The following is a 24,202-nucleotide window of genomic DNA, read 5'->3' on the forward strand; positions in this document are numbered from 1 at the left end:
GTATCCCCTGATCTACAGTAGCTGCAGGGAATTTTCTGCTTAGAACTATAGCATGAGGGGAGGAAAGGCTTCCACTCCACTGCCATTTTCAGAAGTTGCAACAGCCTGGACAGGGAGTTATTTGGTCGGGAGTAACCAGACCCAATTTATCGAAAGATGTAATGTCTAGTTTGGCCCTTTGTGGGCAAGAGTTAAGTTTAGTACAGCTGTTTTTTTTTTTTTTTTAAGTCTAGTTGCCTACCAGATCTGATGTGATCACTGAGTGGGCTATCATCCACTGTTTCTTGAATCTGCTCCATTAAGTAGCTTGCATCCACTGGAGAATTTCTGCACATGCATGCAGGGTATGTGTTGCTGGTTCCTCTCTCCAGCAGATCTATGACTCCCTGCTCAAGCTGTTCCAGGGGGGTTCCCCAGGAGCAGTGTTTCAGGGGCCATTTTGAATTTCAGAGAGCTGAGACAGGTAACGGTCTAGTGACAGAAATCCCTTCCATCTGTGGAAACCTTCCAGTGAACCAAAGTCAATATTTTTGACTACGAAGATAATATTAATATCATGACAGAAAATGAATATTGATATCTTTCTTTCCTAGAAAGCTGCTTTGGATGAATGTTGACTATTTCCATTGTAGTAAGATGTGTCATCTTTTGCTTATGTTTTGGTCACTGTCTGTTCTTTATCTGATGTTTGCTCCTTGCCTTTGATTTACTGTGTCTGTAATTATAACTTCTATTGCTTTGGGAATTCCTTTACAGCTATGCTACTGCTTGACATTTGTTGGTTATGTGACTTAATAAAATATACTTGTTCTCACTCAGGTCATCTCTTTTCTCAGTCTTGAAATAAATTAGAGTCTGTCGGGAATTGGTAAATTGACTCCATTCACCAGCCATAATTGTGTAACTTCTTCAGAATCAATTAGAAACTTATTGGGAATTAAATCAGGAATCAAAGCAAAATGGCTATGATAAAAGAGGGAAGGTCACTTTCTTTACATAGCTTTATGCATGCTAGTAAATAAGATTAAGTGGGTAACCTGGTAAAGAGGAATGGTAAGTAAATCCATATATGGACAGTGTACAGTAGGTTGGGGAAGGCACTGGCAAACCACCCCGTAAACAAAGTCTGCCTTGGAAACATCGGGATGTGAAGTCACCCCATGGATCAGGAAGGACCTGGTGCTTGCACAGGGGACCTTTACCTTTTTACAGTAGGTTGGAGCTGGAAACAAAAACTTAGTAGGCATTTGGAATGTAGAGGAAAAGCAGGCACACATATGAATGTCAAGAAAAATAAGATTTATTTATTTTTACTAACACATTTATTTTTTCATAAGCTTTTGTGACACAAAACACAGTAAGGAAGGACCAATGCCACTTTCATTCATTAGAAAGACTTGCAGTCAAGTCCTACACAAGTTTTCTCAGCTATACATCCCTCTCAATTGAATGGGTCTCATTCCCAATTAACTGCATAACCTTTAACTGCAAACCTATGCATTGTTACATGGGAACAGGACTCAGTGGGAACTTAGAATAAAAAGAAAAATATTTCCAGACATAAAGGCAAAATGGAAACTACAAGACATTTTATGTAAAGTGAGAAAATTAAGGATGTTTGATGAAGTACCCGTTCAGTTTAGTTACTCTCCAGCTCCTTAAATTATGAAATATAATGTATGGATTATTTTAGATTTTTTTAAAAATCACTTAACAATAATTTAAATGCAAATAAGCTTATGTCAGCCATTTGTGTCTGCCTCCTTTCCCCCCTTGAATTTGTGGTAGTCTCCCAAAAGGTAGAGAGAAATGGAAGCCAACCACCAATTTTAACCACTTCAACAGATGGCTTTGTCATTGTCTGATTAATCTTACAAAATGGCGCCTAGGTAAGAGCTGCGGGTTACCACTCCTCCTCCTTTAGCTGTTTTTTTGCCCAATTTTGATTGAATTTTGGTCAGCAGTACATTTTTTTTTTGATTTTACTGTCTTCAGGCATTGTTAACATCTTATTTAGTTAGAAACTACCAGCGTTGTGGGCTAATTCCAACGCTACGGGATTTTTTCATTGCGGTGTTTCGGGGTCTGCAGCTTCCTGCTGCTGCTGTAGTCATCCTCTGTTGTTGGAGTGTGGTGTCCGTTCCTGTGCCGTTTGGGGGGGGGTGGCTTGAAGGTGTATAGAAGGGGATAGTACAAGGTTATGCCAACTGACTCGAGTGCCACCCCTCTGATGAGAGCTGGGAATTGACCACCGTGAAACCATCTTCGGTCGGGCAGACCTGCAGACCAGCCATCATCTGGGCATGTTTTGTGGCCTAATGGCTGGGTGAGGTCAAGGATGAGTTGGCCTACTGCTGCCAGAGCAGTCCAGCAGAGGGAGGGCTTGCCTTGGTCAGCCTAACCTGGGATGTCTACCTGCGCTACCCTGGCTGATGAGCTGCTGGATATTCCATCATACCTCATCATCTGTCACTGGGAATCTTTGGAGGTCGGGGCGGCTTGAGGGTGGGGTGCCAGCTCCTGGATCTTGATGGCATGCAATTAACACCTGAACCAGCCATCAGGAGTCTGGGTGTGATACGTGATGCCTCCTTGTCAATGGAGGTTCAGGTCACAGCCATGGTCAAGGTGGCCTTTTTCTGTCTCCTCCAGCCCCAGCAGTCGGTGCCTTACCTCTCCAGCCCAGATCTAGCCACAGTGATCCATGTGATGGTCACTATGGCTGTTGAAAAAAAAATGTTAAAATTTGGATTCGGCAAAATTCAGTCCCGCGTTATGGGGCCCCTTCGAGCCCCCCTTACCCAATCCTCACCAAACTCGGGGGTTCTTGCAAGAAGCGTCCCCTCAAGCTACACTGAAAGTTTGGGACCTCTACCTCCAAACATGCCCCCCCAGAGTCACTGAAAGCTGCGAATGTGCACACACACACCCCCACAGGGATCTCTCTCACACACAAACAGACACTCTCTCTTTCTCTCCCCGGGCAGTGCAGCAGCTGGGCTCACGCACACAACCACGACTGATAGGCCAGAAGAAGACCCGGCTTGGCCACCATTGGCCACGGGAGAATGCTGCTAGTTGCTTACTAACTGACGGTTATGCTACTGATTCGGAATCCCCGAATTTGCTGAATTTATTCGGCAATCGCCCCGAACTCGCTGAATTTGGCTTGTCATTTTCCTGCCTTTTTTGGAATTCGGTTCCATCCGAACTGAAAACTGCCGAATCGTGGGAAATTCGGCTGTTTTTCGGTTCAGGACGAACTGAATCGACAGCTCTAATGGTCACCTCTAGGCTGGATTACCGTTGCTCTACATAAGGCTGTCCTTGAGACTCCAGCTGGTACAAAATGCTGCTGCGAGGCTCCTTACAGGGACCTCACTGCGGGAACATATATAGCCAGTGCTTCACCAACAGCACTTGCTCCAACTGGAGTATTGGATCAGATTCAAGGTGCTGGTTTTGATCTTTAAAGCCTTACACAGTCTGGGACCCTACCTTTCGGACCACCTTTCCTGGTACATCCCCTCAAAGGACATTATGTTCTACGGATAACAACTTGTTGGTGGTCCCCGGCCCTAGGAGTGTGTGGCTATCCTTGACGAGAACCAGGACCTTTTCAGCCCTGGCTCTGGCATGGTGAAACTCCCTTCCCAGTAATATCAGGGCCCTGTGGGACCTTAAAGAGTTCCGCTATTCCACGGGGCCTATGACTGAGGACAGCCGTGGGTGTTATCTGTTTTGGCCTCCCTACCCCCTTTTTTTCAATCCTTTGTTTATGAATCATAGGGGTTCTCTGTCTGACTACTGAGAGCTCAGCAGCTATTAAATTGTAATTGAGTGTCCTCTACTGCTTTTAATATTGTAGTTAAGGTTGTGTCTTCTTGTTTTAATGTTATTGGGTATTTATTGGTCTTAAATGTATATGTGCTAGGGTTTTTATATGTATGATTTTGCTGTTATTACCTTCCCTGAGACTGGTCTTGGGAGGGTGGGATAGAAATTCAAATAAATAAATAAATAAATCCCCAATTCATATATGCCCTTCTTTCTATGTTCATGGCGTGTCACAGAATATTGCTGATAATATTAATATATTATTAATGTTTCTTAAAAATGGATTTATTCAGTGGTATTGTCTTAAAACCTTGCACTACAAGATGAACAATTGAAAAAGTTAGCCTTGGCAGGAGGATTTGCCACCCTTAGCTGAAGGTGCTGATCCTCTTCTCAAAGCTAATTGGGAACCCCTGGGAACATTAAACAGTCACAGCTCACTGAACTGAAGGAAAGAAATGTGAAGAAACCAGTTAGCCACTCTTCAGGATTGAGATGGAGTTTTTAGGAGTACAGTTAAGCAACAGAGTCTATGAAGGAAGGAATTTTTTATTAAGCCTATAATGCTTGTTATATAAATAAGTGGGCCCAGGGAAGAAGACTAGTCCTGGAAAAAGCCAATTATCTGTTTGTAAGAATGCATGACACATGCAGTGTTTCTCTAAAAGGATGAGCTATTTGCTATACATCTGGCTGTTTTCAGATCCTTCAGTCAAAATGAAAGGGGGGAGTAGAAGAAGCTGAAAATATCTGTAAAATCTAAATAATGTTCCTTATACAAACCAAGTAACATTACCCCAGCAGAAATGTGGAGGAAACAGTTTATAGATGCTTCATAAACAAACTACATTTGTTCTTTCTTATGTATTTGTTTGTTTATTCAAATCTGTAGCCCTCCCTCATCTCCAGCAAGCCAGGCTCAGGGCAGATAACAACCACTAAAATACATGAAATCATCAGTATCATTAAAACATCAACAACCTCAAAAACATCAGTAAAACCTCATAATACAGTCATAAATAGGTGGCATTAAATTTACCCAAGTGCCACCATGGAGCACATTATTAGCAGGTCAACCCCCCACAGATGTCAAGAGTGGAGGGGGGGAGATGGGGAGGCCAGTAATGTTGGGTTCTCTTGTGGCTGTCCTCGATTATAGGTCTCGCAGAATAGCTGCATTTTACAGGCCCTGCGGAACTCCTTAAGATCTTGCAGGGCCCTGATGTCACCAGGAAGACCATTCCACCAGGCTGGGGCCAGGGCTGAAATTCTTGTGAATTCCCTGTCCATTAGAAAGCGAAGACAGCAATATTATTCTATTGCTCCTTTTCCATATGCTTTGTTATGTACCTTCTTGGGCGGTGTATTTGCTGGTGGCCAGCATATATCTGTAGGCAGTTTGAACAGGCAGCCCTATGAAGGAATTGTATTGGAAACCCAACAATTTGTCCTGAAACTGTTTCTCCACACAAAGGATACCTGAACAAATTAAACTATGGAAGCTTAAACCATGAAGGCAGTGTTCGGTATCACTAGTTGCTTCAGTCCTCTGATATGTCCCTCTAACATGGGCTCTTAGTCTGGCAAGACGGCTCATTATCTGGGGCTTGTTCATTTTGGCTGGTGGTGGAGCTGGGGAGAGGCCTTGATTGAACATGGGTTTTTATGCTCCATTATTAAGATCAGCTAACTTATTCTGGACAGCTATTTTTTTGTTTTCAATGTGTATAATGAAACTTCTAATACAACAGTGGTGTGAGCATGGGAAGTATGTGTGTGGGGGGGTAAATGTTGGGGAACAAATACAGATGGAGAAATGTCGAGGTTCCCTCTGGACTGCTGGTCCAAAGAGTTGTAAGTGCTGGCTTTCCTTGATGCTGAGTCTATTGAAAATGAGATCTCCATCTGAATGTGTAATTGCTCGGTTTTAGACTGGATCCATACATAATTGAATATTGCACTTTTCTTGTCCACACAACAAAAGACATGAAATTAATGATAGATAGAGCAATATGTGGATCCAAAGTATCCTTATGAAGCAGATAAAGGTGAATATGCTAAATATGAATCCAAACAGGTCAAGATGGTGTTGGTTGAGAAAGGTAGTATTCTAGATACTGATTTACCAGATTTAGATGGAGTTTGGCTATCTTTAGTTGACTAAGTGAAAAGTCTGTGGGTCTTCTTGGTCTGGCTGCTGAAGGTGAAGGAGGTTGGAACAGCATCTAGGAATATATATTTTCTATCCTATTCTTATTTGGAAACTGTCCTGTCTTCACAGTTGACCATGATTTTGTAAGCTCTAGACTGGATTACTATACCAAGTTCTATGAGAGGCTGCCCTTAAAGACAGCTCAGTTGCAGCTGGTACAAAATATGACATTATGTTTGCTGACAGGCACCAGCCATTTGGTTGGATCCCATGGAACATTTCTGCTTACACAATAACTCTTGTGTGAGCAGAAACACAAGAAACCATCACAAATCGTTCGCACACTGAGCCAGTGTGACTGTATCTTTATGAGTGTTTGCTTGTAAAAGACAATGTAACTGGCAGCCACTTAATTAATGGTTGTGTTTGTTATTGTTGTTATCTAATCATTATATTTATATACAAATTAAAGTATATTCAAGGTGTGTATTTCAGCATCACTAAAGGAGATTTTGGAACAGAAGGAAGTATGTGTGAAGTATGAAAGTGACATAAGGTTGGAAAGGCTGAAATTCTGGGGAAATTACAAATGATGTAATCATAAATAGACTAAAATCCCTTGAAGAATGGAAGATTATGGCCATATGGCTAAATGCAGAAATGTTTATCGAGTTGTGATGGAAAACCAAGCAGATCAGAAGGTTAAAAGCAGGAGTAGAGCTAAAGGGGTTAGGGGCCAACATGAGATGGTGAGCTAAATTAAGCTGGTTAAATCTAGTAGGGATGTACACTTTTAAAAAGTGGTATTTCTCAGATTTAGATTTCATGAAGGGCCTAAATATCAGTACTTGGGGATATTTAGGTCTTGTGATGATGTTTTGGGGTCATTTTTTAAAGAAGTTAAAGAAAAATGGGTCTTGGAGCCTTAATATGTCATCTCAAAATATTTTTGGATTCCCAAATATTTCCAGAATTTTCCAGGAATCAATATCTAGTATTCTTGAATACCAGATATCACCTGGATACCTGGATATACCTGAAAAAAACTGATTAAGTATTTCTAGATGATCATAGAATCATAGAGTTGGAAGGGTCCACCAGGGTCATCAAGTCCAACCCCCTGCACAATGAAGGAAATTCACAACTACCTCCCCACCACACCCATAGAGACCAGAAGATGGCCAAGATGCCCTCCCTCTCATCATCTGCCTAAGTTCACAGAATCAGCATTGCTGACAGATGGCTATCTAACCTCTTCTTAAAAACCTCCAGGGAAGGAGAGATTACCACCTCTCGAAGATGTATTTTGACTGAAAATATCTGAAAGCGCATCTCTAGAATCCAGATGAAAAGGTGACATACTCTAAGGCAGGCAAAGACTTTGAAACTTTATGTCAGGCTCATGGAATATGAAGCAAATTTCTTGTTCCCTCTCTTCCTTCCCCTCATTCTATTTTCTACAGTATTGTATTTTGTCCTAGGAACAGTATTATCATAAATCAAACAAAAACAATCCTTTATAGTTACTGCAACCAAATGTCCATGTATTTCCAGGTTAGTATAGATCTGATCTCTTCTGCCAGTTGCCAGAAATAACCTGTATCATCTTTTCCTTTATTATACCAAGCCGATTTTGTTACATTAAAATACACAGGGCTTGTTGGCACATGTGTGTTCATTTTTTGTCTACAACATCATGCTGCACTGAATTTTTGTAATGGTATTCTTTATCTAGAACGCTGTCATCTCTATTTCCTATAGATTTCTCTAGCAACCAATTTCTTCCTTGTCCTACTGAATGCATTTTTTTATCAGATCATTATTTTTAAAGATTAGAGTCCTCCATGAGGAACTAGTTCTTGGCAACAGATTTGTCTGGCATGATGGATCATGTTGAAATTTAATAGATGCTGAAAAAAATGCAGATAACTTAAAATAATAATAAATCCCAAAAGATTCTCCCTTTAAAATACTTAAGGTTCATTAAAAGCTCCAACTATGTAACAACCTCTGTTTGAGAAGAATAATCATATGTATATTGAATGCAAAATACAATTTGAACTACTTTATGATAGTAGTTTCACTGATACTCAGTTCCTCTTAAATGTTCCATTTTGTTTCCAATGCTTCATTACCTAACAGTAGAATTTATTTTCTTTTCAGTACTAAAATCACTTTCAAGCTTTGATGATAGAAACTGGTTGTAATTCAGCTCCCATATGGTGAATTGGAAAATCACTTCGAGATGTGATGTAGAAATAGGGTAATGTGATGGGTTTTGGCCAGGGAAACGTAGGCCATATATGCTTGGTTATTTGCCGTCCTGTCCTAGCAGAACTCCATGGCTTTTAAAAAGTTATTCATGCATTTTGCCTCCTTCAGGGGTCACTCCACAGCCACCCAACACTTGCCTCGCAGCTTCAAAAGTCTCTTTTATCATGAATTTAAATTCTGCCTCAACTCTAAAGAGATGCTGATCGAGGCAATTCACATGAATAGTGTTAACTTTGGGTTTCTTTCCTCATGCCCATTTCTGCTTGTCCCCCTTCAAATCCCCTCCCCCTTGAAGCCATTTTGGTGATTTTCAGGAAGTGCGTTTTAAGATCTCGGGAACAGAGCCGGGTGTGTGTCCCCCCCCACCTTACCTGTGAACTTTCCGGTCAGTTTTAGCGCCCAGATTTCATTAAAGTTTGCCAACCCCTGCTTTGAAATAGCCAGAAACAAATTGGTGGGGAGGAGGTTCCTTCTCTGCCTTGGCTGTAAAATGGTGCTCCATCGCCGCCCCCCCCATTCCCCATCTGCCCACCCCTGCTGGTGTGTGTGTGTGTGTGTGTGTGTGTGTTTTTAGCAATCACTGACAAATGGAAAAAAGGGTTTTATGCCTTTAAGAGGATATATATATGTGTGTGTGTAATCTGCCCGGCTGTGTTTCCTCCCTATCTCAGGGATTCGTTTTTAATTAAGCCACCACAGCATTTTATCAAAAACAAAAAACAAAGCAGAGAATCACAACCAGGACACAAGCCTGTTAATTTTTTTTGTCTAGCATATTCATTTTACCAATAAAACGATGAATCTATGAATAGAAAAGACAAGAGCAGCCAAGGGGGTATTTTGGTGCTTAATTGCCTGATTTGCCATGTAGCTTAACTATGGGAGGGAATGACAAAGCTTTTGCTGGAGGTTAATCTATTTGCCTCTCGCTGCCCCAATGTCTGTGCCACCCTCATCTAGCAAAAAGGAATTCAGCTACAGGTAGAGTCTGGAACCCAAATCTGTTCCTTCTGTCTCAACTATGTTGACTCCAGGGCATCTGCTGCCTCTGTGGGGATTGTGGCATTGGTGGCTTTCTCCTTCCTGTCTTCCAATGTTCTGTTTGACAGTAGGGGTGGGGTGTCATCAGAGGACAGTGGCCTTGGTGGCTGGTGGTTGTCTGCGTCCATGTATGCCACTTGCCAGGTTGTCAGCAGGGCACCACTGATTGGTAGGTATTGCCAGGATTGCTTGAGTCATATGGTACATTTTTCAGCCCAGCAACAGCACCTTCAATGAAACAGATTTTCTGGTTGTAGAGCAGCAGAGGAAGAATTTTTGCTGATTTTCCTTTGCTGCTGCAGACTCCCAAGGTGCCCCCACACTATTTCTTTGGGTTCACCAAGCTAAAGGAGTATGATTGGGAGGCAAAGAGAGCTACAGTGAGATGGGGAAGGAGAAAAGTTTCCACTCTCTAGCATGACTCCACTCATGCTATTTAGGACTCAAGCCTATGTATGTATTATATATATGAAAAACACACATTGTATGTATTAATAATGTATGACTTGTGCATAACCCCTGTGTACAATATGCATATGCAGTGCAAATTACAAAACCATCAGGGAAAGTGGAAAATTGAGAAACATATAAACAAATATAGACAGAGACAAAATAGAGAACATCCATTCATTAGTAGTTATTTTTAGAGAGCAGATAGATGTTATGGTTCTCAAGTAAAAAACAGGACTAATCACATAGTAAATGTGCATTCACTGGATAGCTCATAAAGCAAAGGGGCTCGCTCATAAAGTAAACACTATTAACCTTTCTGATCTATCAAATTTTTAACAAGCCTATAGTGCTCGGAGTACACAGAGTACACAGTAAGGCGGTGGAATTCAAAGTACACCCTTCACAACTGGAGAACACCAATTATAACTTGAGGACAAATTCTAGATTCAAATATAGACCCCAAAGTTTGAAGTGATTCTTTTCTCTCTAGGAGAATGGAGAAGATTTCCAGATGAACTAAAAACAGGAAAAAAGATGTAATTTATTATTGGATCTTTTTAAAAGACAATGATAAAATCCAAAACTGACTGCAAGGAATTTTTACTTTAAGCTCAGGTTTTTTTCTTCCAGTCTATTGAATGTAACCTAGAGCTCTTATCTATTTCCCAGTTTAAAATCATTGACCAAATATTGACCAAACATTCTGAGTCCTCAGAATAGTAAACCAATAGGGGCAGAGGTTAAACATATAGGGCTGAAAGTTTAAAAACTTTTTTAAAAAACTGCATACCAGCTGATTGTTCAAAGAATTCTAAAAGAATACAGAAGCACAAACATTTTCATTTTCAAATGCTCTCCAGAAAATTGTAAGACAAGTTTCAGGTGAAACCCAGATAGCAAAGTTTGAAGATGACAGTGAATTATTTAGAACGTAGAAAACCTGTTTCTGGCTGCAACATATCCAAACGGTGGACTGCAGCCTGGAGCTTTCATCTATTTCCTAATGTTCAATCATAGACAGGCAGACCATTCCTAAGGAGAGGGGGTAGATCCACAGTGGTCAGGAGTGGTGTAGCCATGCTGTCTCCTCAGAGGCTTCCCAGCTGCCGCAAAGAAAAAAAGCTTTTTTAAAAATAATAAAAGGAATAAAAGGGGGAAATGCCCCATTTCTAACAATGAGGCTGCAGCTCAAGGGGGTGTTCCTGGGGCGAAAGGGGTTAGGAAGTTGACTAATGTCAGCTCCATTTCTTGGAACACCCCGGGAATGCCCCCGATGCTGGTGTAGCCTTCTGCTTCTGGGACTGGGGTCCCAGTGCTGCAGCTGCATCGGCGGAGGCCCATGCTGTTCTGGGACACACAGGCACCAGCATGTGTGCCATCCAGGACAGCATCAGTGCCTGATATCCCAGGTTAAACAGGAACTTATTCTGGTGCAGGGTCACACTGGCTCCTATGGAGCTTTGCTCCCCCCACCCCACCCCAGGGCCAGCCATTCTGAATCACCTACAAAAGAATGATCATCAGCTAGCAGGGTTGCAGATTGGGGGTGGGGGAAGAAAGCTGCTTAAATCCCAAAACCTTGAAAAACAGGTGGTGCTGATATCTATTTTTTAAATTGAAGTTCATCTGTAAATTGAACATGTTCAGCAACCACAATTTTGTCCATCAGCTTATAAGAACCTACTTGAACCACCAAGTTCAAATTAATCAACAAACGTGACAAATTCTTTCACATTCCTATCCAAGTTTTGTTCCCTCAAACTTAACACCGAGAAGCAGGACTTTTAGGGCACAGATGGTTCCATAGTAAAACTGGGCAAAGAGCATGAGAATCCCCCCTCAGTCACAACCTCTTTAGGTGGCCTTAGACAAGCTGCTATTCTCGGTGCTTTAGCCGATCTCACCCATATACTATTATGGAATCATGCTAGTGTTCCTTATAAAACCGTTATAAGTAGTAGTGATAATGTATGTGAATCATGTGAACTGTACAAGATAAATGTGAAATGCAAAAGAATATGGCATTGCTTCATCCAACACGGGGGGTGGGGGAGGGCAACACTACTCATTTTAGGATTAAGCACCGGAGGCTTCATTATTGCTTCTTCATTGTGAAGGTTAAGCCTAACTCCTAAAGAGGTTGCTATGTGTAGTGACCTCCTACTTCTCTTCAACTTGCCAAGCTTTCCAGAAGGAAGAAGCCATGAGTGCTAGCCTCAAGGTTCTTTTCAAAATGCATCCGGTCACTCTGCCCTCTTTCCAAATTAACTGTGACTGTCCGATCCAAGAAGGGGGAAAAAGGGGGGGGGAAATGCAGTGAAGTGTCACATCCTCATGTGTTAAATTAAAAATATAAAGGCTCAAACACTTGTCAGTGTCATCCTTGTTAATCTGCATTCAAATGATTTCTGAACAATTTGGCCCATCTTTAATTATCCCTGTGCTTGAATAAGACTGATGACAAAAACTGCAGATATCTGGTGCAAGAATGAATTATAGATTGATTATTTCATTGGCATTAAAACATTCGTCTTTATTCAGCAGCAATAAAAGCATCGATGTATCATGATGAACAGTTTCTTTTGAGTGATTATAATTTCATAAATCTCATGTAATAGGCTATTACATTTCTTGCAAAAAATAAAGAGGATTTGTGCTTTACACCATCTTCCCGGTTTTACATGGATACATTATTTTAAAGCAAGTAAGAAATATTCTCTAATGTTTTTTCTGTGAATAATGTTGCCACACTGTTAAATGGAAGAGTAAATTTATCAAGGGAAATGTGAAGGTTTTGCACATTGTCTTGGAACACAGTGAAAGCCAGTTAGAGAGGGTAGGAGGCTGGGCTAACTGTAGAAAACAGGTAAAGGTTCAAGGTAGGATCCTTTTTCAAGGCCATAGCACATGTGATAGAAGGCAGTGCCTGAAAGTTGTTATGCAGCTGCCCATGTCCCATACCCATGAAGACATCAGCCACCATGTGAGGCAAGGCAAATCTGAATACCCCTTTACTGGAAAACTTGTCTCTCCAGCCCTCCATGCCTTGTACCCTGCTAAACGTAGGGAACAATAGTTATTGCAAAGTAAAAGACAGACATCATCCCCTGCTACCTACTATATGCAAGCATCAGTTCCTCGGCACCAAGCACCATAAGATTGGTAAATATATTTGTCTTCTCTGTTTCAGGCCCCAATATCTGGATCTAAGTATCCACAGATTTGGCCAGACTGAGAATTATATATATGGATTGGTAGTAATTCCTATGTAAATTGTACACATGTACAACATATTTTCAAGGATTTTTTTGTTTAAATGTAAGTATTTTCAGCAACAATTACTATGCTATATTGTGTTTGATGATAATAAATTATTAAAGTTTGAAGTTCACAATGTTATATAGTGTTGTTGTTGTTGTTTTTTGGGGGGTCAAGTCACAGCTGACTTATGGCGACCCTGGAGGGTTTTCAAGGCAAGAGACATTCAGAGGTGGTTTGTCATTGCCTGCCTCCATGTCATGACTTTGGTATTCCTTGGAGGTTGCCCATCCAAACACTAACCAGGGCTAACCCTGCTTAGCTTCTGAGATCTGATGAGATCAGCCTTCCCACAAGAGCTGAGAGTCAGGTCAAATCTTACATTGTGATCCGTAATCGTATTCTTAAACTATTATTTCCCTAGGTAGGTTTCTCATCCTATTCTCCCATTGCTACAGGGATATGAAGAAGTTAAAACATCAATGCACATAGAAGGATGGAATGCTGTTTAGGAATGCCCTGATAACCCCTCTTCTATATGGTTAAAGAAGAGCAATGAGCAGTGAAAATGTTATTTCTTTTACCTCAGAATGGCTATATATCTGGTATCCTGCTTTGATGAGCATTGTAAATATAGAGCCAGAGTGGTATATTGGTTAAGAGCAGCAGACTCTAATCTGGAGAACCAGGTTTGATTCTACTGCTCCACGTGAAGCCTGTTGGGTGACCTTGGGCTAGTGACAGTTCTCTCAGAACTCTCTCAGCCCCACCTACCTCACAAGGTACCTTTTTTGAGGGGGGGGGGGAGAGAAGGCAATTGTAAGCCACTTTGAGACTCTTCCTCCTCCTCCTTCTTCATCTTCTTCAAGAGAAATATCCCAGCATGCCTGTTAATAATCCACAAACTGTACCTGCTGATTAAAACACTTAATCGGGCCATATCAATCAATTAAAAATATTTGATGCATCCCTGGGAATAAAAGCAGGTTGTAATGAGTTTATTTCTAGAAATAAATGGGTTCATTTATTTTAGAAATAGAAGAATGGCCTGCAAACATTCATCCTATTTTGGGAGAGGGAGACTCAGTTTACAATAATATGCACTGACAGCTAAAATTGATTAAAGGAAGTATTATTTTAATCTCCTTTGATTTATTTAGGAGAGGTTCATATTCCTTCTTTTAGTTTGCCATATTTATTCATTTCAACATTTATATGCCACTTTCCTCTACTGGGGACTGAAATCAGCTTAAAAAAACAGGAAAAAAGATGTAATTTTAACATAATTTAAAGAAAAAATGAAAATATGCAACACAAACTCCAAGTTGTCCCTGGATCTGCTGGACCATCTGAATCAGGGCCACAGGCAGCAGGCCACCTGTTGAGCTCTGATTCATACCAAAAAAGGCTTGCATCTCAGGATATGTGTGTGTGTGTTGACAGCCTTGCTCAGATCTTGCAAATTGAAGGTTGTGGCTTCCTTTATTGAGTCAATCCATCTCTTGTTGGGTCAATCCATCTCTTGTTGGGTCTCAGGATATACACAGGCTTTAAGTAACAGCAAACAGGAAGAGAAAGAGAAGACCAGCTTTGCTGTTTTGCATGCGGCAGAGATGTTCCCACTCCCAGACCAAACTGTCACATAGTAGGCGATGTTCTTCTACTTTGGCATCAGATGGGATATGAAATTGTGCCTTGTAATCTCCTTGTTTTCTCTGTACAGGGCTTGTCATTGGGAGATGATTCTGATCATCATTTGCCAAGTAAGTTTATTTCCAACAATACACATCAGTCACTTAGACAGAGCTAGCAAAGACCTGTAGGGGAGAATAACAAAATGGTCCCGCACTCATGGGTTCTTCTGGCAGCTCCTTCGTGCATTGTAGCTGCCTTGCTATCAGCCAGATCCCACCCCAGCCACAGTGAGTCTCCCCTTCTGTCTTGTCTGTCCTCTTTAACTCCTAGGAAGGAGGAATGGAGGCAGTTCTCTCCACTAGTGCCAGCATCACACCACTTCTGGCCCATCTCTCTTTGCATCTGGATGTACTGGCTGAATGCAGTACCTTCACGTGGTACTGGCAACTGGTCCCTCACCCACAAACCAGTGAAGGATCCTGGCAGCCCATTAGCACACACCTTTTGGAAGTAGGGGGGGGGGAAATTAACACATCGAGGAACTTGTTTTAATCCATTAAATAAACAGACATCTTAAACCAGACAACTAAAAATGCTTCCTAAAAGTGTAAATAATTGTCATACTTGTGCACAAGAATCACCCACATTCAGATGTTTTGGAGAAGAACTCAGATGGACGAAGGTCTCTTCAAATATTAAAGCACTGCCAATGAGCTAAACATTTACAGGTTTGTATCTCCGTATCATGTATGATTGTATTTGTGTAAAGTGTTGTCAAGTTGCAGCCAACTTATGGCAATGGACAGGCTTTCAAGGTAAATGAGAAGCAGTGAGATGCAGAGGTGGTTTGCCGTGGCCTTCCTTTGCAAAGTCTTCCTTGGTGGTCTCCCTTCTACGTACCAACCCTGCTTCCAAGATCTGATGAGATTTGGCTATACCATGCTGCCTTCCCTCCCCCTGTATGATTGTGTGTGTGTAAAGTGCTGTCAAGTCGCAGCCGACTTATGACGACCCCTTTTGGGGTTTTCATGGCAAGAAACTAACAGAAAGGTGGTTTGCCATTGCCCACCTCCATGTCACAACCATGGTATTTCTTGGTGGTCTCCCATCCAAATACTAAACAGGGCCGACCCTGCTTAGCTTCTGAGATCTGATGAGATCAGGCTAGCCTGGGCCATCCAGGTCAGGGCCCCTGTATGATTACCATGGGATAATTTACACTGACAGGGTTACTGTATTGTTCACAGCTTGGTGGGATACATGTGAAGTTACTATTTAGTTGAACCATTTCTAGTATATCTATGTCAATCCTCATCAATTGTCTTTCTCATAGAATACATCATTTGTCCACTATGCAGATCAATTTCTAGGTCAGAAAACTAACATGAAACATGTTACTGTTGGGTAGATCAATAATTGTCTGAAGGTCCCATTAATGAAGAAATTGGCCATTTCCTTTCTAACTATGCATCCAGTGTTGGCTGAGGTTGATTCTAGGGCAAAAGTAGTACTTTTGGGTGGGTTGAAACAGTCCGTTAACTCTCACTTTCCCATGCTCACCCTGCTCATTGTCAGTTCCTGAATCAGCTGCTGTTTTTGCATTATTCTTGTTTAGAGCTGTGCCCCCTTGATGCAAATAGTGGTCTCCGCCAATTGGCACTGCACAGTGAGTATCAAGATGCTACACAACAAATGAGATATGGCTATGTGCTGAGAAAAAAATTAATCTATTTTGCACAGAGTAATGCTTCTTGAATTGCATTGCCTTCAATCTGAAAAAGCCATTTCAATGCCATCTCCTCCAAACCACCATGTGTATGGGCGTTGTTTAGCACTGCTGAAAATGTTCATGAAAAACCATGCACTCTGTTTCCGCTTAAACCTAAAAAAATTTCACAGCACTGTTGTCATGTTCTCTTACAAACACTCTGTGTTTGGAAGCTCGACATTGAAATTGCTGCAGCTCAAACCAAAAAAAAAGAAAAGTTGTGCTGTGTCAATTTAAGGACTGCAAAATACAAACAATAGTAATAAAAAAGCAAGGTGACTAAGCAAATAAGAAAGAAAAATAAAAGAGCAGATTAGAGGTGACATTTTAGACTAGGAGGTTTGCCTTGGGCGAGAGAAGATAAGGGTTAGATGGAACAAGAGCAACAGAAGAACCAATACACAGAGATGAAAGAGGAAGGGAAATGCAATATATATTATCTGAATAATAATAATAAAAACCACGGAATTAGTTGGTGAGATTGTTAGACTGCCTGCAGAGGAAGGAGAAGGAGAAAGTAATCAGAGGGCAAAAATATTGCTAAGATGATCAAAAGATAGATTTTAAAAATAGGGAGTGATTAAAATGAGACAGCCACAGACGATTAGAATAGCGAGGTGATAATTAGAATAGGCTTTTCATTTCCCCCTATTAATTCACATACCACTGCTATTCTCATTTGCAAGTTTATGAATTTTTAGACTTTTAACCCAGATTTTGCACAGCCTATTTGCTCACATTTCAGCTTGGAGTCATCTCAAAGCTCCTCAGTCACAAGAACGGAGCGTCTGCTGTATCTTATTACTTTTATGTTTTGAAGAGGTTCCAGTTTTTCATCTTTTTAGGTTCATGACATTATTGAGTTAGACATACAGCACAGAAGTGCATTTATCTAAATAATGAAAGAATGTATTGCTGCTGACAGTAAAATTAGGGTCCTTTCATTGTAGCTGGGCAAGCGATCATGGTAGTCTACACCGATTTTCATCTACAAAGCTGAACAGAAATTTGCTTTTGCTATTCACTACTCTTTGGAACACGATTCAAGAACATTTTTTCTCATCAAGCAATGTGGCTATGTTTCTTTGTACATGCACTGGCATGCCTCTCAGAACTGTGGATGTTCTCTGGCTTTTTTTACATGATTATTTTTCTGCTTGTTCACTGTATCCCTTGGTATGGGTGTCTTCCGTACTGATTACTGTGCCATCTTTATCAATCAGTGAGTGCTATGTTACTGGGATATACATCAACAGCCAAGGTGGGAGAACAGAGCCTCTGAGAGGATTAGTGAAGCCAGTAGGTCAGGGATGGGGAACGTCCGGCCCGGGGGCTGTATACGGCCCCTGAGAACATTTTCAGTGGCCCTTGGGAGTTCCAGGGCCCAGCCGCGGAGGTGCAGCACAGCTCGGCCCTCCCCGAGGGTGTTCCTGGGGCCGCGGAGCCCTTTGGATCTCCTCTCGTTGACTGTTGGTCGGCGAGAGGAGAGGGAGGGATGCTTCCCCCAAGGCTGCCCCCTACAGTCACGGCATGCAAGAATGTCATGGCACTATAAGCCCCTCTCGCTGCCTGTCAAGCAGTGAGGGGGGGAGAGGCCGGTGGCTCCCGGCTGCAGAACATGCACGCGGGAGCCGATCGGGCTTGGAGGGCCTTTTGTGGACTCGGGGTCGTGGAGGCTAGGGCCCCGTCACGCGGGTGTGTTGGGGGAGGCGGGGAGCCTGGAGCCCGGTTGCATGGGGCCGGCGTGTGCGGGTGTGTTTGTGGGGGGGGGAAGGCTTTTCTCTCTTCCTCTTTTTCTGTCACGCTTTCTCCTTTCTCCCCCTTTCTCCCTTGTCTCTTTCTTTGTCTGTCTCCTTCCGTCCTTTTCTCCCCCTCCATTTCTCTGTTTTCCTTCCTCCCTTCTTTCCCTGAGGATCGGCTGTGGGCTGCGTCCCCCTGGCGCCTTGTTTGCTCGGGGCCCACCACTGGCTGCCCTCCCACCTGGGAGGGGGGAGTGAAGATGCCCTTTAGGCCTTCACTGCATGGCCTCCCTTGTGGTTGCCAACCTTGTGGTGGCTGTAGATCTGGCAACCCTAGCCTCTCCCCCCCTTGCCGGGAGATCTACACCTGGTTATGGCCTCCAATGATGTTATAAATGAGCAAATGGCCCTTGGCAGGAAAAGGGTTCCCCATCCCTGCAGTAGGTTAAGGGAAACAGAGACTCAGGGTTATATATGAGCCTTTCTCTTAAGTGGCGAACTCGCGACGAAGCTACAAGAGCATCTTATAGGACGTTTATGAAAGCCTATGAGATGGCAATGAAAGCTGCTAAGAAAGAGTTGTATGCAGCTGTAATTGCATCCACTAGCTCTCACCCAGCACAATTGTTTAGAGTGATTCGATCCTTAACATCCCTTGATGGACGTTCAAATGTAGGAACAAATTCGGCCCATAGCTGTGAGGCATTTGCAAGCTATTTTACAGATAAATTCCTGTTGCTCCACCATGACCTTCCTTACAACTTGGACACAGTAAGGGAACTAGAGTCGCGCTGCCCGACATCTGGTCTAGTACTGGACCACTTCAACCGACTTTCAGAAGTCTATGTGGCCAGGACCCTGCTAGCTGTAAGTGTACTGATGACACCCCAGCCCAAAAGTCCATACAAGCTAGGCAAGGGGGTATATATACATGTTAAACAACATAGGGGAGAGGACTGCACCATGCAGCACCCCACACACCAGAGGGTGTTGCTGCAAAACCTCCTCCCCAAGCACCACCCTTTGACCCCAGGCTTATAGGAAGGAGCAGAACTATTGACGGGCTGTGCCCCAAATTCCAGTGTTGGCAAGGTGGTTGTCTAAAAGATCATGGTCGACCATGTCAAAGGCTGCTGACAAATCAAGAAGAATCAGCAGCCCTGACCCACCTCAAACCAGCTGTCTACAAAGATTGCCTTTTAAAGTAATGGGTATTGCTGTAAAGTTTTTACTCATGCAAATACTTAAGGTAAAAATGGGATATTGTTTATTAATGTGAACACAAGCTCTGTGTTTTTACTTACTGCCATTATTAGATCGAAAAGGTATTTGGAGGTGGTTTTTCCAAGAAAACTGATTCTTCAACATATTACTTCATTTTACCTCTATGCTTGACAATTTCTCCCTCTCAGCCTGATGAAATAATTTCAGGCAAGGCAGACAGATTCACTGGCAGACTCACAAGCATGGAGCATTGTAGGAAGTAGAGCACATATACTGTATGTTGGATCCCGAGTAACATTTATGAAAAGAATATAGAATTTTACCACATCCCTTTCCCTGAAGAAGGCCCTTTAAAGCCATGAAAAGTAGATCCCTAGGGTCACAGGACCCACATGGACTAACTGCCATGAAGGTTGGGTGGTTCTAGTAGGGATGCAATCACCATCTCTGCCATCTTGTCTCAGAACAACTCTACTCATGGGAGAGGGAAAATCCCCCCCATGAAATTCTCTTCTATATTATTTATTAATAGGGATTCTGAAACTGGGAATTAAATTCCCAAGAGGAAAGGAGGGATTGTCATGTGGGTAACATTAAAAAGATCCATATTCCTTCTACTAACAGTACGCACAGTCCAATCTTGTACGCTTTGGTTGTTCTCGTAATGAATGTAAAGGTTATCACTATGAAGCTGTCATTGTCAAACTCAGAAAGTTCAGAGAGTGTACAGGGTGCTAGCAGAGCATTTCTTTCCATGCTGTCGACTCTTGGAATACAAGGGTCTAATGAGTTTGTATGCAGCATACTTTTAGCTATGGTTTATGCCATTTCCTAAGAATTCATTATATAATGAAAGAGACATATTTTTATTCAAACATTTTGTGTAACTTCTGGAAATGTTTACTATTTGTTTTGTAGTATTTCTGTTTTTATCATGTGGTTCCAATTACAGCACAGATTACACAGTTTTGGAGCAACAAAGATTACCTTTCAATGTGAATGTTTCATCCCTGCTTCTGAACTCTTAATCATGTTGGGCAGTCAACAGTTGGCGAATTCAACAGAGACTGTACAGTTAGTTGCTTATCTTTTGATCTTTGAATTATATAGGACAAGTGTCTGCTCATCCCCATTGTAGTTTTCTTTAATAAGAGATTTTTGTGTGGACTTGTTAGGTGATACAAAAAAAGTTCAGGAGGACAGAGCTGTTCCTCACTGTCTGTGATGTCTAAACACGCCTTCAGGTGCCAGCGCAGTAAGGATGCAAGAGATCCAAGGTGATCAAAGGTCAGTTTTAATGAGGCTTCGTTTACCACATATTCCTTAATTATGCTTATCGAAGGCTTTTAATTGGTGGAATTATTCATGTATTAACATTTGCTTGACTTACTATGAAATTGTATCCCCTTAGAACTTGTCCTGGACCAGGGTAGAATGTTCAGGATAGAGTGCAGAGGTGGCTGCAAAATCATAGCAAAGGCATTTGCCTCCTCGGCAATCGCTACATGTCATAGAGCACCTAAGGACAGAACTAGCTCTGCATTACAGGGTTCTTGTAAAGATTACAACACAACAATGTATGTGAAACATTTTGAACACTTCAAAGTTCTGTGTGGTTGCTAAGGTTAAAGATATTATTGTGACACATGTATATTCCCAAACCCAAGTTTGTCAAGGTAACAGGAATGTGGAGGTGGAGCACACTTACAGGGGAATGTTAGGGGGAAGTAGGAGAAGGTGCTTTCAAAATGACTGGGGAGAAATATGTAGTCTTTGCAGAGAAGAACCCTGGATTGAGGAAGCAGCAAGTAGTACCCTCCAGTTTACCGATTCTCCCCTGGAAGTTTCTCTAGTTCCAGCCTCACTATGTCCATGTCTACTCAAAAATAAATTGGAAAAATTTAGGTGAGGCTTCTAGACCATAACTTAACTGCTTTTTGGTGTTCCTTTCATTGACAAGAAGGATCATATAAAAGTCACACAGAGTCTACAGAAAAGGAATTTAGACACACACACACACACACACTTAATAGAAGCTGCCTTGGCCAAATTAGCCAACAACAGCTAGACCACACCCAGAAGAGGAAGTAAATACCAGTAGATTTCAACTTTCAGAAGACAGATGAGGAACAGACAGTGAAAATAACAGATCGGATTAGCAGAGTGCACAAGACACATGGCGTAGCAGAATTCCACTAGGCTGCCATTTGAGGGAATAAAGTTCACATTCCTTTTTGTTGTAAGGGACTCCATTGTAGACAGAATAGAGATAGTATTATAAACAAACTAGCTAAATTAGGGGTACACCAAACCAAATTAAAAAAAATCTTTACCCACTAGCAGAGGAAAATGATAGAGACAGATGATAAGGGAACCCTGACAGAGAAGGTGTTTTTCATGTTGCCACCCACCTAGCTTGAGATAGCAAAGGTACCCAAAGTTATGCTATATTTAATGCACATAGAATTCTGAATTTCTTAGCTTGCTGTATAAAAAGATAACATCAATTGTTTACTGGGGCCTCTACCATTACCGAATGAAAATCTGCATTTATTCAAATGGAAGTTAACTTCAGTTTTAATAACTACAGTGATGGATTTCCTAGCTTGATGTCTGTTTAACTGTCGTTTATAGTCACAACATTGTATCTTGTGACTATACAGAGAGAACAAACCCAGTAATCTCTACTCAGAACCAAGTCCCACTATGTTCAATGGTACTAACTCCCAGGTACATGGGATTTCAGCCACAGATCTTTTCTACTCTGCTATATCAACTGTAAACCAACGACTGCTTTCAACCGGCAGTATGAATTGCATTTTCATATTTAGCTGCTTCCAGCTACCATGCTGGGTATAGTCAAGGTAAATTATTATAATTTAAGAGACAATTAAATTTTCAGTTCTTCTCCATGTTCACTTTAAAGATTGTGACATTCATGCTGCTTTTAAAATGCCATTTGAAATAGAGCAGTGAGCAGGAACAAATTTTCATTTGGATCAAATGGACCAGACTAATTTGGACCATATTCAACGGGTCCTACCAAAGGTTAAAAAAGTTAAGGTCATAGTAACAATGTAGTTTTTCATTCATGGTTTAAAGAGCAACACAGAAAGGTCAATTTAAGAAATATATCTGGTGTTATGCATATGGCAGAGGCTGCCACTGACTGTTACCATGACTTGCTAGTAAGAAATCTTTCACTGCATGGGATAAATCAAACTTTCCCATATTTTACACTTCTTATCATGCTTTTCATGAAGTTTGGGTAGGTCATCCATTTCTAAAAGGGTCTGGCTGGCCCAACTGTCATGCTTTTGTAATGTTAAATGAAACAAGGTGGGGAGGAAATCACATATCAGCACTATTTGTTAGGAAAATGAGACAAAAAATAAAGATGTATATTTTACATATGTATTTGCATGACAGTAATTAAGAACAGGTTTACATCACACAGTAGAGCTCCGTGGCGCAGAGTGGTAAGCTGCAGTACTGCAGTCCAAGCTCTGCTCACGACCTGAGTTCGATCCCAATGGAAGTTGGTTTCAGGTAGCCGGCTCAAGGTTGACTCAGCCTTCCATCCTTCCAAGGTCGGTCAAATGAGTACCCAGCTTGCTGGGGGTAAAGGGAAAGATGACTGGGGAAGGCACTGGCAAACCACCCCGTAAACAAAACCTGCCTAGGAAATGTCAGGAATGTGACATCACCCCATGGGTCAGGAATGACCCGGTGCTTGCACAGGGGACCTTTACCTTTTTACATCACACAATGGGCAGTAACGTATCACTTTATGGGGGGAAAACACCTCATTTCCCCATGTTCCTTTGTTTTTACAGCCCCTTCTGACCTTTGGAAACATCATTCCCAGGCCTGTGGAACTGCATGGAGGAACAGTTGCATGAGTTGGAGGGGGTGTGGAATGAGGAGGACAAGGAGTTGAATTTGCTCAAGCGCAGCTGTGCTGAGGGATCAATTTCATCTTCTTTCCCCCCTCACTCCAGCCCACTGACCCTCGTAGCTATTCTTCTGCATGGACCCTGCAACCCCCTAAATAATCATCTCAGGAGCTGGAAAGATGCAGGAGAAGAGAGGAATGTGGGAGAACTATGTGTGCCTTCTACACAGACCATGTAGGGTACTGTTCAGTATTTGGGACATATAAGGAAACTTCACCAAGTAGTAAATTTGTGTCCTATCATTTCCCTCTTGTTCAGTCTTGTACATAGTTATAACCCACACACACTTGGGTATCATCATAGTCTTGGAGTAGCTCATTAATGAAATTATTTCTAGACATGGTTATAACATCGATAGAAAGAGAGAATATCCACAAACATTCAAAGGAAGAAAACATCCACAGATGCCATGAAAAAGTATTTTCCCCCCCCAAGGCTGACCCAGTGTTTCGAGCATAGTGTGCTTTATCAAGGGTACTTAAACTCTTGTTAGTCTTTTCACAAGAGACAGATTATATTTCATTGTCTATTTCCTTGCAAGGCTAGAGCACAGATAAAGAAAGACAATCCATGTCTTGTGAAAGGAATATCAAGAGAAAAATACCAGTGATAAAGCGTCATCTACTGATCATCCACTGGCTAAACCTATGCAAAGGAATTATATCTTTTCAAGTCTTTGGGATGTTAATTCTGTTAATTTTAATAGAGGAACAAACCATAACACCTTCAAATTGAAAAGTGAGCATATTTAGTTTTTTGCAATGAAGATCCAAATGAGGTTTTCACATCGTATACACATTACCCTAAACTGGGTAATGTTTAATGTCGTACATCAGCCACTTCAAATTGCACTTTATTGTTTGTG

Source organism: Euleptes europaea, chromosome 10 (assembly GCF_029931775.1).
Source record: "Euleptes europaea isolate rEulEur1 chromosome 10, rEulEur1.hap1, whole genome shotgun sequence".
NCBI classification, from domain to species: Eukaryota; Metazoa; Chordata; class Lepidosauria; order Squamata; family Sphaerodactylidae; genus Euleptes; species Euleptes europaea.